Source organism: Tamandua tetradactyla, chromosome 12, assembly GCF_023851605.1.
Source record: "Tamandua tetradactyla isolate mTamTet1 chromosome 12, mTamTet1.pri, whole genome shotgun sequence".
NCBI classification, from domain to species: domain Eukaryota; kingdom Metazoa; phylum Chordata; class Mammalia; order Pilosa; family Myrmecophagidae; genus Tamandua; species Tamandua tetradactyla.
In genome coordinates this window covers 95,133,379-95,152,944 of record NC_135338.1, presented here as the reverse complement: position 1 = coordinate 95,152,944, position 19,566 = coordinate 95,133,379, and the positions used below count along the sequence as shown (strand labels likewise).

Sequence of the window (19,566 nt, the reverse complement as noted above, 5' to 3'; positions counted from 1 at the left end):
AAAAATATTACAAGAAAAGAAAACTAAAGACTAATTTATCTTGTAAATATAGATGCAGAAATCCTCAACAAAATACTTACAAATTGAATAAGACAGCTTATTAAAATTATTAAACACCATGATCAAGTGAGATGTATTCCAGTTATGCAAGGGCGATTTAGCATAATGTAATATAACACCATCAACAAAATGAATCAATAAGAAACACATGAACATCTCAATTGGTGCTAAAAAGGCATGTGACAAAATCTGACATCCTTTCTTGATAAAAACACTTAGTAAAATAGGAATAGAAGGAAACTGCCTCAACATAAAGAAGGACATATATGAAAAAAAAAAAAAAAAACACTGCTAACATCATACTCAATGGTGAAAGACTGAAAATTTTCCCTTTTAAGATCTGGAACTACAGAAGCATGTCCACTGTCACAACTGTTATTCAACATTGTACTGAAAGTTCTAGCCAGATCAATATGAAAGACAAAGAATAAAAAAGACATCTAATAATTGGAAAAGAAGTACAAATTTCACCATTCAGAGAAGACATGATCCTACATATAGAAAGTCACAAAAAAACTACAACAAAGCTACTAGAGCTAATTAACAAATCCAGCAAAGTGGTGGGGTACGAGATAAACACACACAAAAATCTGTAGTGTTTCTATACACTACTAATGAACAGTCTGAAGATGAAATCAAGAAAAATATTTCATTTACAATAGCAGCTAAAAGAATAAAATTTTGAGGAATAAATTTAACAAAGGATATAAAGGACTTGTACGCAGAAAACTACAAACCATTACTAAAAGAAATCAAAGAAGAACTAAATAAATGGAAGCTTGTTTCTTTTTCATGGACTGGAAGATTAAACATCATTAAGATGTCAATTATATTCAAATTGATTAACAGATTCAGTGCAATCCCAGTCAAAATTCTAACAGCCTGCTTGGAAGAAACGGAAAAATCAATGATCAGATTTATTTGGAAAGGTAAGGGGCCCTGAATAGCCAAAAACATCATGAAAAAGAAGAACTTATAAGATTTGTACTTACTGACTTTATTACAAAACTACAGTGGTCAAAATAGCATGGTACGGCACAAAGATAGATATACTGACCAATGGAACTGAATTGAGAGTTCAGATATAGTCACTCACACCTGAAGCCAATAATTTTTTTTTTCCAATTGATTTTTGACAAGGAGGCCAAGTCTACTCGATTGGGAAACAATAGTCTTTTCAACATATGGTTCAGGGAGAATTGGATATCCATATGCAGAAGACTGTCATACAAAGACTAAGCTGAAGTAGATGAAATACCTAAATATAAGAACCAGGACTATAAAACTCCCTTAGAAGAAACTTTAGGAATGCATTTTCAGGATCTTGTGTTAGGCAATGGTTTCCTAGACTTCATACCCAAAGCATAAGAGAGAAAAGAAAAAATAGAGAAAAGGGATCCTCACAATTAAAAACTTTTGTGCATCAAAAGACTGTCTCAAGCGGTTTTATGGACCTTAAACCTAAAGCAAGAACACTGAAGAAGGAAATAAATAAATGGGAGCTCCTCAAAATTAAACACTTTTGTGCATCAAAGAACTTCATCAAGAAAGTAGAAAGACAGCCTACACAATGGGAGACAATATTTGGAAATGACATATCAGATAAAGGTCTAGTATCCAGAATTTATAAAGAGATTGTTCAACTCAACAACAAAAAGACAGCCAACCCAATTACAAAATGGGAAAACGACTTGAACAGACACCTATCAGAAGAGGAAATACAAATGGCCAAAAGGCACATGAAGAGATGCTCAACGTCCCTGGCCGTTAGAGAAATGCAAATCAAAACCACAATGAGATATCATCTCACACCCACCAGAATGGCCATTATCAACAAAACAGAAAATGACAAGTGCTGGAGAGGATGCGGAGAAAGAGGCACACTTATCCACTGTTGGTGGGAATGTCAAAGGGTGCAACCACTGTGGAAGGCAGTTTGGCGGTTCCTCAAAAAGCTGAATATAGAATTGCCATACGACCCAGCAATACCAGTGCTGGGAATCTACTCAAAGGACTTACGGGCAAACACACAAACGGGCATTTGCACACCAATGTTTATAGCAGCGTTATTTACAATTGCAAAGAGATGGAAACAGCCAAAATCTCCAACAACAGAAGAGTGGCTAAACAAACTGTGGTATATACATACGATGGAATATTATGCAACTTTAAGACAGGATAAACTTATGAACCATGTAATAACATGGATGGACCTAGAGAACATTATGCTGAGTGAGTCTAGCCAAAAACTAAAGGACAAATGCTGTATGGTCCCACTGATATGAACGGACATTCGAGAATAAATTTGGAATATGTCATTGGTAACAGAGTCCAGCAGGAGGTAGAAACAGGGTAAGACAATGGGCAATTGGAGCTGAAGGGATACAGACTGTGTAACAGGACTAGATACAAAAACTCAAAAATGGACAGCACAATAATACCTAATTGTAAAGTAATCATGTTAAAACACTGAATGAAGCTGCATCTGAGCTATAGGTTTTTGTTTTGTTTTGTTTTGTTTTGTTTTTACTATTATTACTTTTATTTTTTTCTCTATATTAACATTCTATATCTTTTTCGGTTGTGTTGCTAGTTCTTCTAAACCAATGCAAATGTACTAAGAAACGATGATCATGCATCTATGTGATGATGTTAAGAATTACAGATTGCATATGTAGAATGGTATGATTTCTAAATGTTGGGTTAATTACTTTTTTTCCGTTAATTAAAAAAAAAAAGAAGAGAAGGGGTAATTGGAGCTGAAGGGATACAGACTGTGCAACAGGACTGGATATAAAAACTCAGAAATGGACAGCACAATACTACCTAATTGTAATGCAATTATGTTAAAACATCGAATGAAGCTGCATGTGAGGTATAGGTTTTTTTTCTCTCTATTATCGTTTTAATTCTTATTCTGTTGTCTTTTTATTTCTTTTTCTAAATCGATGCAAATGTACTAAGAAATGATGAATATGCAACTATGTGATGATATTAAGAATTACTGATTGTACATGTAGAATGGAATGATTTCTAAATGTTTTGTTAATTTTTTTAATTAATAATAATAAAAAAAAAGACTGTCTCAAAAGTGAAAAGACAACCTGCTCAATGGGAGAAAAATACTTGGAAACCACATATCTCATAAAAGTTTAATACCCAGAATATATAAAGACAGCTTACAACTCAACCATAAAAAGACAAACGACCCAATTTCAAATGCACAAAATATTTGAATAGACATTTCTATAAGAGGATATACAAATGGCTAAAAAGTACATGACAGGTTCTTCAGCATCATTAGCTATGAGGGGAAAAAATGAAAATAAAAACCACAATGAGATATCATTTCACACTCATGAGAATGGCTACTTTTAGAAAACAGACACTCGTGAGAATGGCTACTTTTAGAAAACAGAAAACTACAAGTGTTGGAAAGGATGTGGAGAAAAAGGAATACTCATTCATTGCTGGTAGGAATGTAAAATGGTGCAACTGCTGTGGAAGACAGTTTGGCAGTTCCTCAGAAGCTAAGTATAGTAGTACCATATGATCCAGCAATCCCATTACTAGGTATATACCCAGCAGAACTGAAAGCAGATATCTGCAAACTGATATTCACAGCAGCATTATTCACAATTGCCAAAAGATGACAGCAACCCAAGTGTCCATCAACTGAGGAATCATGTATTGGAATATTATTTAGCTATAAGATGGAATGAAATCCTGATGCATGCAACAACATGGATGAAACTTGAGGATCTAATGCTGAGTGAAATAAGCCAGATACAAAAAGACAAATATGGTATGAGCTCACCGATACGAATTAATTATTATGAGAAATCCCATAGAGTTAGAATCTGGAATATAGGTTAGCAGGGGATAGACTGGACTTAGAGAAAGGGAAGTTGATGTTTAATTTATAAACAATTTCTATTCAGGTTGATTGCAAAAGTTTGGAAATGGATGAGGTGTTGGCAGTACATTATTTTGAGTGTACTTAGTGCAGAATTACACAGGTGAATTTGGTTGAAAGGGGAAACTTTATGTTGTATATGTTATGAGAATAAAAGTTAAGCAATAAAACATATGACTGCATATCAAAGTGAGTCATAATGTAGAGGATGGATTGTTATTTATTTTTTTCTAAATTTAATTTATTTTGTATTATCAAACCGAAACAGCATATAAATATGAGCATTCTTAATATACAAGCAGTCCATGTATGGTGTACAATCAATGGCTCACGATATCATCACACAGTAGTATATTCATCACCATTATCATTTTTCAGAACATTTGCATCACTCCAGAAAAGACATATAAAGAAAAAAGAAAAAACACACACATACCAAGCCCTTACCCTTCCCTCACATTGATCACTAGTATTTGCATCTACTCAATAGATTTTAAGCCTTTTCCCCCCTATTTGTTTCTATACCCCTTACCACTTCCTTTCATTGTTCACTAGTGTTTAAATCTACTTAATTTATTTTAACATTTATTGCCCCATTATTTATTTTTAATCTATATTTTTTACTCATCTGTCAATATCATAGATAAAAGGAGCATCAGACACAAGGTTTTTACAATCACATAGTCACATTGCAAAAGCTATATCATTATACACTAATCTTCAAGAAACATGGCTACTGGAACACAGCTCTACAGTTTCAGGCACTTCCCTCTCGTCTCTCTAATACACTTAAACTAAAAAGGGGATATACATAAAATGTGCAAGAATAACCTCCAGGATAACCTCTCGACTCTGATATCTCTCAGCCACTGATACTTTATTTTGTCTCATTTCTCTCTTCTCCCTTTCTGTCGAGAAGATTTTCTCAATCCCTGGATGCTGTGTCCCAGCTTATTTCAGGGTTTCTGTCCCACATTGCTATGGAGGTTTACACCCCTTAGTGTCATGTACCACGTAGAGAGGGGAGGGTGGTGAGTTTGCCTGCCATGTTGGCTGAGAAAGAGATAGGCCACATCTGAGCAACAAAAGAGGTTCTCTGGGGGTGACTCTCAGGCCTAATTTTAAGTAGGCTTAGTCTATCCTTTTAGGGATAAGTTTCATATGAACAAACCCCAAGATTGAGGGCTCAGACTATTGATTTGGTTGACCCCACTGCTTGTGAGAATATCAGGAATACTCCAAATGGGGAAGTTGAATTTCCCCCCTTTCTCATCACTCCCCCAAGGGGACTTTGTGAATACTCTTTTATTATCTGTTCAAATCACTCTGGGATTTATTCACTGTTCAAATCACTCTGGACAAACCTACGAAATCTTATGCCCTATTCAAGGTTCCATGAATTTATAGTGTTCAATTAAACCGTCCATATAAGTTATATTAGGAAATGCACCAGTCAAAATATGAATTTTGTACCAAATACACATTTTTCCTTTAGTCTCATATGTAAATTAAAGTTTTAAAATATGAATTACCATCTATTTTCAACATCCTGAAATACTGAGATTCCTTTGTTCTTCCTCATGCAAAAATATTTTTCAATTTGTACATTTAGTCCCTATCATTGTACACTCTAGACATTCCTAGATCATACCATCTCAGTCTTTATTGTCTATCTTTACTTCTGGTTTCATATGTGCCCCCAGCCCTTCTCCCTCTATCATTCTCACATTCAGCTTCATTCAGTGTAGTAACATTATTGTACTATAATTAGGTAGTATTGTGCTATCTATTTCTGAATTTTTACAATCAGTCCTGTTGCACAATCTGTATCCCTTCAGTGACAGTTACTCCAAATCTACTCTATTTCTATCTCCTGATGCTGATGCTCTCTGTTCTTAATCGAAGTTCTCCAAGTTCATTCATTAATGTTAGCGCATATCAGCGAGACCATACAGTGTTTGTCCTTTTGTTTCTGGCTAAACTCACTCAGCATAATGTCCTCAAGATCCATCCATGTTGTTACATGCTTCATGACTTTATTCTGTCTTACAGCTGTGTAATATTTAGATGGAATATTATTAATGGTACAGGTATAAGAATGCTTTCTCATGAATTCTAACAAATGCATGAGATAATACTAGGTGTTAATTATAAGGTGGTATTAAAATATACCTAATGTAAATTATGGGCAATAGTTAATAGTACTATTTTAATAATCTTACATTAATTGTAACAAAGGTAACTACTATGTTAAAAAACCACAATTACAAAAAGTGCTAATATCATTTATAACAAGTGTTTCACACCAATGCAAGATATTGGTGGTGGGGTAGCATATGGGGATTCTGTATTTTTTGTATGATTGTTCTGTAAACCAACAACTACTCTATTAAAAAAAAAAACTAAAAAAGAATGAAAGAAGAACCCTATCTCACACCATATACAAAAGTTAACTCAAAATGGATGAAAGAACTAAATATAAGAACTAAGACTGTAAAACTCCTAGGAGAAAATATAGGGAAGCATCTTTGGGATCTTGTGGTAGGCAATGGTTTCATAGACTTTACACCCAAAGCACAAGCAACAAAATAAAAATAGATAAATGAGACCTCATAGATAAATGAGACCTCATCAAATTTAAAAATTTATGTGCCTCAAAGTTTTTATCACAAAAGTGAAAAGACAGCTGTGCTGGTTTGAAAGGATGTATGTCCCCTAGAAAAGCCATGTTTTAATCCTAATCCCATTTTGTAAAGGCAGCCATTTCTTCTAATTCTTATTCAGCATTGTATATTTGAAACTGTAATTAGATCATCTCCCTGGAGGTGTGATGTAATTGAGAATGATTGTTAAACTGGATTAGGTGATGACACATCTCCACCCAATCAGGTAGGTCTTGATTAGTTTCTGAAGTCCTATAAAAGAGGAAACGTTTTGGAGAATAGGAGATTCAGAGAGCAATTCAGAGAAACCAGAGCAGAAATACATAGCCACGAGTGGTAGAGTCCACCAACCAGTGACCTTTGGAGACGAAGAAGGAAAATGTCTCCCAGGGAGCTTCATGAAACCGGAAGCCAGGAGAGAAAGCTAGCAGATGATGCCGTGTTTGCCATGTGCACTTCAAGCTGAGAGAGAAGCCCTGACTGTGTTTGCCATGTGCCTTCTCACTTGAGAGAAACCCTGATCTTCATCGGCCTTCCTGAACCAAGGTATCTTTCCCTGGATGCCTTTGATTGGACATTTCTATAGACTTGTTGTAATTGGGACATTTCCTCAGCCTTAGAACTGTAAACTAGCAACTTATTAAATCCCTCTTTTAAAAATCCATTCCGTTTCTGGAATAGTGCATTTCTGCAGCTAGCAAACTAGAACAACAGCCTACTCAATGGAAGACGACATTTAGAAACCACATCCAATATGGGTTTAATATCCAGAATATATATAGAAATCCTAAAACTCAACAATAAAAGAGAGACAAACAACTAAATTAAAAATGGGCAATAAACTTGAGTAGACGTTTCCCCAGAGAGGATATACAAATGGCCAAAACTACATGAAAAGATACTTAACATCATTAGCCATTAGGGAAATGCAAATGCAAACCACACTAAAATATTATTTTATATCCTCTAGAATAGCTACTATAAAGAAAACAAAACAGAAAATTACAGGTGTGGAGATGACGCAGAGAAATAGGGACACTCACTCATCGCTAGCAGGAATGTAAAATGGTGCAGCTGTGGTGGAAGAGTTTGTCAGTCCCTCAGAAAGTTAAGTAGAGAATTATCATTGACCCAGCAACTTGTCTTCTAGGTATTTACCTAAAAGAATTGAAAACAGGGGCTCAAATAGATATCTGCACACTGATGTTACAGCAGCATTTTTCCCAACTGCAAAGGATGTAAATGACCCAAGTGTCCACCAGCAGATGAATAGATAACAAAATGTGGTATATACATGCAATGGAATATTATTCAGTTGTAAAAGAGAATGAAGCCCTGATGCATGCTACAGCATGAATGAATCTTGATGACATCATGTTGAGTGAAATGAGCCAGACACAAAAAGACAAATATTGTATGAGCTCACTGATATGAAATAATCTGAATAAGCAAATCCATAGAGTCAGAACCCAGAATATAGTTAACCAGGGGCTGGATTGAGGGTAGGGAATATGAAGTTAATGCTTAAATTGTACAGAATTTCTAACGCAACATCATGAATGTAATTAACAACACTGCATTATATATGGTTAGAGGGGAATTTTAGGTCATATACACATTACTAGAACAGAAATTTAAAAGAAAAGCAAAATGCTTTGTGGCTGGTGGCAGAAGAGAAATACAGAAGAGGGAAGCAGAAGTCAGAGGGACCCAAAATTGGAGAAAGACTCAATGCATCTTTGCTGGCTTGAAGATGGAGTAGGACATACAAGATGTAATGCAAGAAATCCCTCAGAGCAGAGAGCAACTCCGAGGAGCCCACAGCCTGAAAGGAACCAGAACCTCAGTTCTACAACCATAAGGAATGAAATTCTGTCAACAATCTGAAATAAAGTGGTAGCAGGTTTTTCCCTGGAAACTCCAGATAAGAACCCAGCCTAACTGACTCATTGATTTCGACTTTACAGGACTCTGAGCAGAAAACCCAGGCAAGCCTACCCAGATTTCTGACTACAGAACTTCTGACTACAGAACCGTGTGAACATACACATTGTTTTCAGTGGTTACATTTATGGTTTACATAGCAGTTTGTTATATATAAACCAGAAAACTATAAATATTACACATCTTTTTGTTAAAAAAATCTTCAATCTATCAATATCTTTTCTTAAAAGGAAACATTCTCAAAAGAATCATCAGTGTTCACTTTCCCCATTTCCTTACCTCTTGCTCATTTCTCAACACACTCCAATCTGCCTTCTTTCACCCCTAACTTTCCATTGTCAATGCATTTCTCATATTACAGGGATCACTACATTGCTGAGTCCAATGGGTATTTTAAAGCTCTCATTTTTTCCTGATCTTTCAGCAGCACTTTTCATGGTTTACCCCTCTTCCTTCTCTTAAAACTCTCACTTTAGATTCTCTGACAGCCCAAAACTTCTCTGGCTGCTCCCTTCCCCACCCCCCATCTGCATGTTTAGCTTACTCTAAGGAATTCTTTGTTGAGGTCCCTCCAGATGTTATCTTAGGTTCTCTTCTCTTCTTAATCCCTCCTTTTAAAAAATAGCAAAACATGTGGCTTGTCTATTATTCAGAACACCTAAATATTTAATTCATTTAATGCCCACAATAACTCTATGAGAGTACAGACACAGCTGAATCATGCCCAGACTCACACGTTATCAAATCGCAATGCTAGGACTCAAATCCAAGCTGTCTGCATGTAGAGTTTGGTGGAACCACTATAATATATTTCCTCCAGACAACTGTATTTACATACCTGGCTTCACATAATATCTATAGGTTGATAATTCCCAATGTTTTATCTCCATATCTTACTTTTACTCTGAACCCAAAAATGCAACGGCTTCTTTGGCAAACAACAAACCAACCACCTATTATTTTCTCAGTCTTCCCTATCAATGAATGCACCCACAAACAACTGTGCAAAAAACCTAGTTGGGATCTTTCAAGTGTTCTGTCTTTTACCAGCTTGGACATCAGAGGGCAGCTCAAACTCAACATGACCAGAGCTTGTCTCAACCCCTCCTCCTGCAATCTCCTGCTACACTTATCTATTAGGGCATAACAGACCACTGCAAAGTGAGTGGCTACAACAACAACAATTTAACATTTCTTTTAACTGTGTGGGTTGAGAAGTTCTTCTGGTTCTACATGGGGTCACTGAAATAAATTCAGGATTCGGGGATAAAGAAACAACCTCAGCTGGAGGATCAGCAGTGTGAAAAGCCAAAATGATCGCAGATTTTTTATATTTAGTGATGGTCAGTGGTTGGATTGCTCAGGTTTTCTTTAATTCTCCAGTAGGATAGACCAGCTTCTAAGCATTTCAAGAAATCAGAACCTGTAAGGCCTCTTAAAAAGCATCACCTCTAGGTGCATGGATAGTTCAGTTGTAGAATGTTTGCCTTCCATGTGGGAGACCCGGAGCTGATTCCCCGACAGTGCACCTGAAAAAAAAAAATGAAGTTACCATACTGCCAATCTTATCACATTCTAATGGTAAAAGTAAGTTATAAGACCAATCCTGATCCAAGGAATAGGGAAATAAATGTTATTTCTTGATGCAGGAAGTGACATTGTGAAGGGGTATGCATACCAGGGTGGGGAGATCTTTGTGACCGGATTTTGCAAAACTCCCCCAAACCACACCCATTTAAAAGACAAATAAAAACTTGCACATAAACTACTTATTCTTTCCTTAGCTGTGCTGGTTTGAAAGGATGTACGTCCCCTAGAAAAGCCATGTCTTAATCCTAATCCATTTTGTAAAGGCAGCTGCTTCTTCTAATCCCTATTCAGCATTGTATGTTTGAAACTGTAATCAGATCATCTCCCTGGGGATGTGATATAATCGAGAGTGGTTGATAAACTGGATTAGGTGATGACATGTCTCCACCCATTCAGGTGGGTCTTGATTAGTTTCTGAAGTCCTATGATAGAAGAAACATTTGGAGAATAAGTGATTCAGAGAGAGCAGAGAAGACCGACATAGCCACAAGAATCAGAGAGCCCATGAGCCAGTGACCTTTGGAGATGAAGAGGGCAAACGCCTCCCGGGGAGGTTCATGAAACAGGAAGCCAGGAGAAGAAGCTAGCAGATGACACTGTGTTCACCATGTGCCCTTCCAGATGAGAGGGAAACCCTGACTGTGTTCACCATGTGCCTTTCCACTTGAGAGAGAAACCCTGAACTTCACTGGCCTTCTTGAATCAAGGTATCTTTCCTTGGATGCCTGTGATTGAACATTTCTATAGACTTGTTTTGATTGGGACATTTTCTTGGCCTTAGAACTGTATACTAACAACTTATTAAATTCCCCTTTTTAAAAGTCATTCTGTTTCTGGTGTATTGCATTCTGGCAGCTAACAAACTAGAACATTAGACTTCCTTATCAGTAAATAGAACCATTATCCACCAATTGTGCCAGAAACCTAGTCATAACTTTTCAAATATTTTTCATTAGCCTTCCTTATTAGTAATTAGCACTATTATCCACCAATTGTGCTAGAAACCCAGTTATAACTTTTCAAATATTCTCCCTTTGCCCACACTTTTAAATGCAAGTTTATTGAGATATATTCACATACCATGCAATCATCCAAAAATGTACAATTAATGGATCACAGTATCATCATATAGTTGTGCATTCCTCATCACAATTCTTTAACATTCCCATTACTGCAAAAAAAATAAAAATAAGAAAAATTAAAATAAATGTAATAAGTAACACCCAAAACTTCCTAAACCCCCATAACTCCTTATTTTTCTACTTATTTTTGTCTTTATTTTCTTATTCATCTATCGATATACTGGATGAGGGGTGTGTCAGTCACAAGGTTTTCACAATCACATGGTCACACCATGAAAGCTATATAGTTATACAGTCATCTTCAAGAATCAAGGTTACTGGATTATATAGCTCAATGGTTTCAGGCATATCCCTCTAGCAACTCCAGTACACACAAAACTGAAAAGGATATCTATACAATGCATAAGAATAGCCTCCAGAATGACCTCTGGACTCTATTCGAAATCTCACAGCCACTGAAGCTTTATTTGGTTTCATTTCTCTTCCCCCTTTTGGTCAAGAAAGTTTTCTCAATCCCACAATGCCAGGACCAGGTTCATCCTCGGGAGTCCTGTCCCATAAAGCCAGGGAGATTCACACCCCTGGGAGTCATGTCCCATGTAGGAGGAGGGCAATGAGTTCACCTACAGAGTTGGCTTAAGAGAAAGAGGTTACATCTGAGCAACAAAAGAGGTTCTCTGGGGTTAACTCTTAGGCATAATTATAAGTAGTCTTAGCTTTTCCTTTGCAGAAGTAAGTTTCTTAAGGGCAAGCCCCAAGATTGAGGCCTTGACCTACTAAATTGGTAGTCCCCAGTGCTTGTGAGAATATCAGATCTTCCCTAGGTGGGAAAGTTTACTATTTCCATATTTTTCCCCAGTGCCTCAAAGAGACTTTGCCAATACTCTATCATCTGCCCAGATTACTCTAGGATATATCAGGGCATCACAATAACCTATACAAACCAGCAAGATAACACTCCCTCTTTGCCCCCACTTTTAGTCAATTACCATGACTTGATGTTCACATCAAAATGGCTTTTTTCCTCCAGATATTTAGATCAAAATGTATAGCCACTTTAACTAGTCCTAATGACTATTATATTTTTTTGGATATTGAAATAAACTCTGCTTTTCTGTTCCTCCAGTCTATATTGCTTCATAGCTAAATATATAATTCAAAATAAAAATTGGTTCATGACACCAATATATCTTTTTAAAAAATATTTTTATTAACAAAACAACATACAAACTCAAATGTTCTTAACATACAAACATTCCATACATGGTGTATCAATGGCTCAAACCAATATGTCTTAATTCAACATCTTTTTTTTTTTACACGGGCTGGCACTGGGAATCGAATCCAGGTCCTCTGGCATGGCAGACAAGCATTCTTGCCCGCTGAGCCACCATGGCCCACCCTTAATTCAACATTTTAAATCCTCTGATTGCTCATAGAATGGTCCTCAAATTTTAATTCTGTGGTTCCTTTAAGTCCAGGATCTTTGTTCCTTTTGCCTAGAACCCTTAGTCATTCATCAGATTTTCCTCAAATGTCAGTTCCTTTCCATGACTCCCAGATTAGGTCAATTTTTCCTATTATATTTTCTCATATCACCAGAAACCTTTCCTTCAGAGAGCTTACCAGTATTGTCATTTTACAACTACAGCTTTACTTATTTGATTAACAATTCTCTCCCACCTGAGACTATTAGCTCCACTAGGGCAGAGCTAAACCAGTTTTTATATCTTATGCCTAGAGCAATGTCCAGGAAAAAGTAGACATATCATAATAATTTGTTAAATTAATTAATTCATGCATGAATAGCTGGAGTCATATTTATATTTATGTCCTAGTTCTTCACTTACCAGCAATGTGACTTTTGGCAAGTAATTTAATCTCTCTCAGCCTAGGTTTCTTCACCTGTAAAATGGAGATATTCCCAGGCATGCAGCTTTTCCACAAAAATATATGAGATGATGTTTTTAAAATGCTTACAGCAGTGTGCTTGGAATATAGTAAATTCTCACTGTTCTGGCCGCATAAGGTATGTTCATATATACTGTATGTTTAGTGCTCATTTTAGAACTAAGTTCCAGCAAAGGGCAGGATTTTCCCAACATCACAGAGTTTGTGGCAGAGACTGCATTTCACTTTCCTACATGAAAGCCTCTGTCACATCACTGACCATCTGTGAAACAAACACCCATTTTGTCAAGTTTACTCTAGCTATATATGAATACCTACATACATAGGTACGCATGTGTGCGTTGCACACAGCCACCTCTCCTTTCTCAAACCATACCTTGAACATCAATTTCTCATGTCCGTAGAGCCTGATGTCATCACAGCCCCCACGTGCACTGTTAGAAAGTCAGTAGACAATTGGGGGGCATTATAATTTTCAACTCACAGTGTTGCTCCTTAGATCAAATCGGATGTGCAAAGGGTTTTGCCTGTGTGTCTTATAAACGCTATCTGGGTAGTGTTCTCAGTGCACCCAGAGAGTCAAACAGGAGTGTACCTTAGAAACGCCCCAGGGTGGAAGCGTTTGGTGGAGGCATTGCTTCCTTGCTGATACTTTGTGTACAGCAGTTTAGTCGGCTCCTTGTTTTCTTTCCCTTCACAACAAGGGCTTCTGATCTCAGGGTTGTTTAACAGGAATCTGAAATAATCAGGAAACAACAAGAGAAAGGTCCATGGGGGACAGCTCTGGCTGGGAGGCAGGGAGTCTATAATTCACAATTCCCAGCTCCTGCGACAAAAGCAGCTGCCTGGCTGCCAGCCCTGGGAGGCAGCCTTTTGCAGGCTTGATTCCCGGACTTCACACCTCACCATTTTATTCTCTACCTGTAAGAGGAAGGGAGAAGAATCTCTGCTCTGGATTGAAGAGGGAATTTTACCACACTTTTCCACCCAGTGATGAAAGCTTCCCATGATTAGTTACCCATCCAGAATCCTTCTTATTGGGCAGAGGCAGAGAGAAAAATCCCCATTTGTTTGCCCAAGTATTTTCACTCCTAGGTCTGGCTTATTTCTTTCATTCTATTTTTAAAGGGAGAGAAGCATCTTTGCTTAATTAAATCAAGGGTCAGTTAGAGGCCACATTCCAGTGAAATATATAAAAAGATGTCACCTTAGTGACCTCAGAGGAAGCTGTGGCTACTTGGTGACTTGGGTAAAATGTCCTTTAATTTGTCGCCTATGGAGGGTGGCCGGGGCCGGAGAGACAGGTTTCTTTAGTTAGCACTCCTCTCAATAGGATCCAGCCTTGCTTTCTGGCTGACCTTCATTCAAAGCCCCCTTAGCCTTCCTAATAACATCAGACTCCAGCAGGGACCAGTACGATTTAGCATAGGTTTCTGCCATTTTTAACCTACTGTGGGTGGGAGCTTTTGTTATTATTAATATCCATCTCTTTGCTTTTCTGGCCACCCTGGAAATGGAAGCTTGGGGCATGAGGACAAATGCACTGAAAGCTTCCTAGGCTCTGTGTGGTTAATTCTCAACGTCACCTTGGACTCAGCTGCCCAACAGGGTAAAGCCTAATGGAGCAGCAATCCCCCTAGTGTGCACTTTGGACTTTTGGTTTTTTTTCCCCCACAACTGATTAGAAAAGTTGTTTTTGGACCTGGGACCTCGAGGAACCCTCAGAGGCTAAAAGTTACTGAGCAATGAGAATTAAAGATCTGTGTTGAAATTCAAAGCAGCCATGCATCACAGCCCTCACTCAACCTCCACCGAACTCAAGGCTACTTATCTATAAAATAAAACAACTAATCAGCCCTGTGCCTAACAACATACTTATGCTGTCTCTGGAATAAGTAGGACTTCACACTTCCCCCAGTCTCTAGGATTTGGGAAAGGAATATTGACTACCTCCCTCTCTACCAGTGGTTCTCAAAGGATAGATGCAGCAGGAGCAGCATCACTTGATAACCTGTTAGAAATGTAGAGCCTTAGGTTTCACTCCAGACCCACTGAAATGCAAACTGTGAGTGAGGAGCCAGTGGTCCATATTTGAAGAAGCCATCCAGGTGATTCTGATGCACACCCAAGTTTAAGAATCACTGCTCTACATCAAACATATATATATATATATCTTTTTTTCCCACTAGCCGTATTTTTAAGCACCTTTATTGTTTTAGTCTGCTAAGCTGCCGAAATGCAGAGACCATGAATGGGCTGGCTTACAATGGAGACTTATTAACTTACAAGTTCACGGTTTTAAGGCTGAGAAAACTATCCAAATCAAGGCATCATCAGGTGGATCTTTCTCCGTGAAGACCGGCTGCTGGCCATCCTGGACGCCTCTGTCTCATGTTAAGTAAGGAACGTGGCAGCCTCTGCTGGTCTCTCCCTTCTCTTCTGGGTTTTATTGCTTTCAGCTTCTTGCTTCCATAGCGATCTGTGCTTCTGTGGCTTTCTCTCTGTTTCTGTCTCCATATTCATCCTGCTTATAAAGGACTCCAGTAAGAGGATTAAGACATATGCAGAGCCACCTCAGCTGAAGTAACTTAAAGTTCCCACCCACATTAGGTTTACACGCATAGGAATGGGTTATCTTTAAGAACATGATTTTCTGGGGGTACATAACAGCTTCAAGCCATCATATACAGTCCTTTGGGCCCCCAAAAGACATGCTGTTTTCATACACAAAGTGCAGTCATTCCATCACAGTATCCCAAAAGCCTTAAGTCATTTTAGTAAAAATGCTAAGTATAAATTCTCATAGAAATGAGTTACAGGTGTGCTCTGTTCTGGGGTTCAATTCCCTTCTAGCTGTGGACCTGTGAAACTAGAAAAAGTTCTCTGCTTCCAATATACAAACCTGTTCAGTCATACTGTGCAATTAGTCTACCTAGCTTATCAGAAAGTATGAATTATAAAATATACAAGAACATAATTTTGCTATTTGTCACTACATCTGAACAGGTAAACAGCAGCAATAAATCACTGTTCTATCTGCTCAGTTTTCCCGTGATTCTTGTTCCAGGACAGGATATCTACCATCCTTGGGAATCCAGACACTGCAATGAATTTACAGATGTACTTAGAAGGAATTGAGATATTCACAATATAGAATCTTTCTAAAAATAAGAAATATGTCTGTGTTTTTTTTTTCTATTCATCTTTTATGCCTCTCAGTAGAATTTTATCATTTTTTTCCTACAGGCACTGAGCATTTCTCCAGTTTATACCTAGTTTATCATTTTTGTTGCTATTTAAGTGGGATCTTTCCTGCACTTGATTTTAAAGCTTCACCATTTGTATCTAGGAAGCTATTGAATTTTGTATATTAATTTTTGACCAGCTAATTTATAAAATTTTCTTGCTGTTAAAATAGTTTTTCAGTATACAATCATATCATGTGGAAATAATTTAAAAATTTGACTCTATATTTTAATACATGATACTCTAATAATTTCTACTTCTTTACTTATTACATTGATTTGTATGTTCAAAACAATTTAAATAAAAGTTGGTTTGTTCCTGACATTAATGGTAAAACTTCTTGCATTTTACCTATTAATGATGACTTTATGTATATTTATCAGATTAAAGATTCAAAAATATATTCCAATTTATTGAAGCTGTATTTACTGACATTACAGAATCCAGAGAGTGTGTATATCTTTGAAATTAGTACAGAGAATCAATTTGTCAAATCAGTAGAAAATAAAGATTTATTTTGTAAATAGTTCTAGCAGAATCTGTTATCCATCAGAAGAAAGTATAGGTGTAGGTTTATTTTATACTATTTCCAAAAGGAATTCTCACAGGAATATCACTCCATTGTGAAAACTACGATGTTTATGGTAAAATATGACAATAACAATCATCAATAGAGATAAAATTAGATTTTTTACTAAAATTTTTCAATGCAAATAACAGATAAAGAATTAATGTCTATAATGTCCGAGGAATATTTACAAATTCACCAGAAAAAATACATATATAATCCAATATTAAAATGATAGGCAAGAGCTACAAACAAGCAGTTCATAGAACTTACCTAAATGGTCCACAGACTTGGGAGACTCAAATTCTAACTCAGAAATTGTTTCACAGGAAATGCAACCTACTACAAATACATATAGATATTTTACGGTGCACTGCTTATAGTGACAAAATGAGGAAAAATATGCATTTCAACTATATGTTAAATATATTATGGCTTATCTCCATCATAGAGCTCTATACCAAAATAAAAATGCTTTAGAGCTATAGTTGATGTGGAAGGATTCTCAGTAGGTATTTTGTTTAAGGAGAGAGAAAAACAATACATAGAAAATTTTGTATACTATAAAATGTTTTATTAAATAATGTCAAAATCTCAAAACCAGCCAGTTGTGTATATAGGACTGTGAGTATATATGAGTCTACGTGTTTGCACGTGTGCTGTTTTTAACTATTATGCACCCCAGAAAAGCCATGCTTTTTTAATCCAATCTGTGCAGACTTGTTATGGGTGGGATTTTTTTGATTAGGTTGTTTCCATGGAGATGCAACCCACCCAATTGTGGGTGGGACCTTTTGTTTAGGGTGTTCCCATGGAGATGTGACCTCGCCCGTTCAAGGTGAGTCTTAATCTACTAAATGGAGTCCTTTAAGAGAGGGTCATTTTGAAGAGGACACAGATGTTTGGAGATGCAGAAGGAAGACGTGACTTCCCATGTTGCAAAGGAACCCAGGTGCCAGTTGCCTTTCCTCCAAGAAGGTATCTATCCCATTTTGGTACCTTAATTTGAACATTTTCATGGCCTTAGAATTGTAACTTGTAACTTAATAAATCCCCATTATAAAAGCCAATCCATTACTGGTATGTTGCATTCTGACAGGTTTAGCAAACCAAAATAGCATGTCTGTGTAATACATATATTTGTGTATATATAGCCATGAGCAAATTCATGAAAGTAAATATGCTAAGTTGGTGACAGAGGAACCCTCTGGGTTACTAGATGGGGAGGATAAACATGGAGGGAAGGAAAGAAGAGAAAATCAAGCCCCTCCAAGCAAAAATTTTCTTTTAAAGTTAGGATCATGTCTATGCATTGATACAAATAATATATTTATATGTATGTATTTATAAATATATAGCAGATACATTAAAAATACTTAAATAATAAAGTATATACATAGTTAGATATATATGGTAGATATATGAATAAAATACATAAGTAAAATATGATTTATATATCTTATATATTAACTATATTAAGATATTTCTTTTCACAAGGCATTGACAATAAAAACAATAATTAGATCAGTAATAAATGCTTCATTGTTTCAATAGCATTTTTGGTATATACTGAAGATATTATTAATAAATTAAATAATAGAACTCTATGTTTCAATCTTCTGTGTTTCAATATCCCTGTCTTACTAGTAGCATCCATTATTCTACTGATGCTTTATAAGAACCCATTTAGTAACTTACTTATGATATTTAGATCAATATTCTTAAGGAGATTTTTTTTTTACTTTAAATGAGATGGGGACGTCTTGTTGTCTACTGACTTCATATTGAGTCTGGAGATTGGACCAAGGAAAGCTCCATTAGCAGAATATTGAAGGAATTAATATGAGAAATGTTGATTTAGAGTAAAAGAGTGGTATGGTAATTCAGATAAAAGAACATGAGAAATATTGTGGAATTAGGAAAGAAAGGGCTTTGTGGTAGTTAGATTCAGTTGTCAACTTGGCCAGGTGAAGGTACCTAGTTCTTTTGCCGTGGACATGAGCCAATGGTATGTGAACCTCATCTGTTGTTCATTATATCTGCCATTGGCTAAGAGGCGTGCCTGCTGTAATGAATGATGTTTGATTTAATTGGCTGGTGCTTAAATGAGAAAGCTCAACGTAGCACAGTCCAAGCAGCTCAGCATGCTTCATTTCAGCACTCACAGCTCAGCCCAGGCCTTTGGAGATAGAGAAAGAAATCACCCCGGGCAAAGCTGTTGGAACCCAGAGGCCTGGAGAGAAGGCCAGCAGAGAGCACCCTGAGCCCTCCCGTGTAAGAAAGAACTTCAGCTGAAAATTAGCTGCAAGGACATCATGATGACATTTACAGGCATGTGGGAAACTGAAAGAAGGAAAGTTTTGGTGGAGGAGGAAAGAAGTAAGGCATCTCTGACCCTTGCAGTGATAAAGCCCGCAAACTTTAAGAACATTCCAATGAATTTGACTTTTGTTTCAAAGGCATAGGAAAAGAGACTTGGAGAAAACTTCAGAGAGAAGTTTCTATTCAAAGAGACTGGAGTCTGAACTGGGTTAATCATGAAAGTGGATATTTAGGACTATGGCTCCTTAGAGCCAGCACTGAGCG

General features: G+C 36.9%; 1 pseudogene; it reads right to left on the bottom strand.

Annotated features, from left to right (window-relative positions):
• LOC143651474 (ribosomal L1 domain-containing protein 1-like) overlaps positions 1-19,566 on the bottom strand; it is a 77,063-nt pseudogene that overhangs the window by 57,007 nt on the left and 490 nt on the right.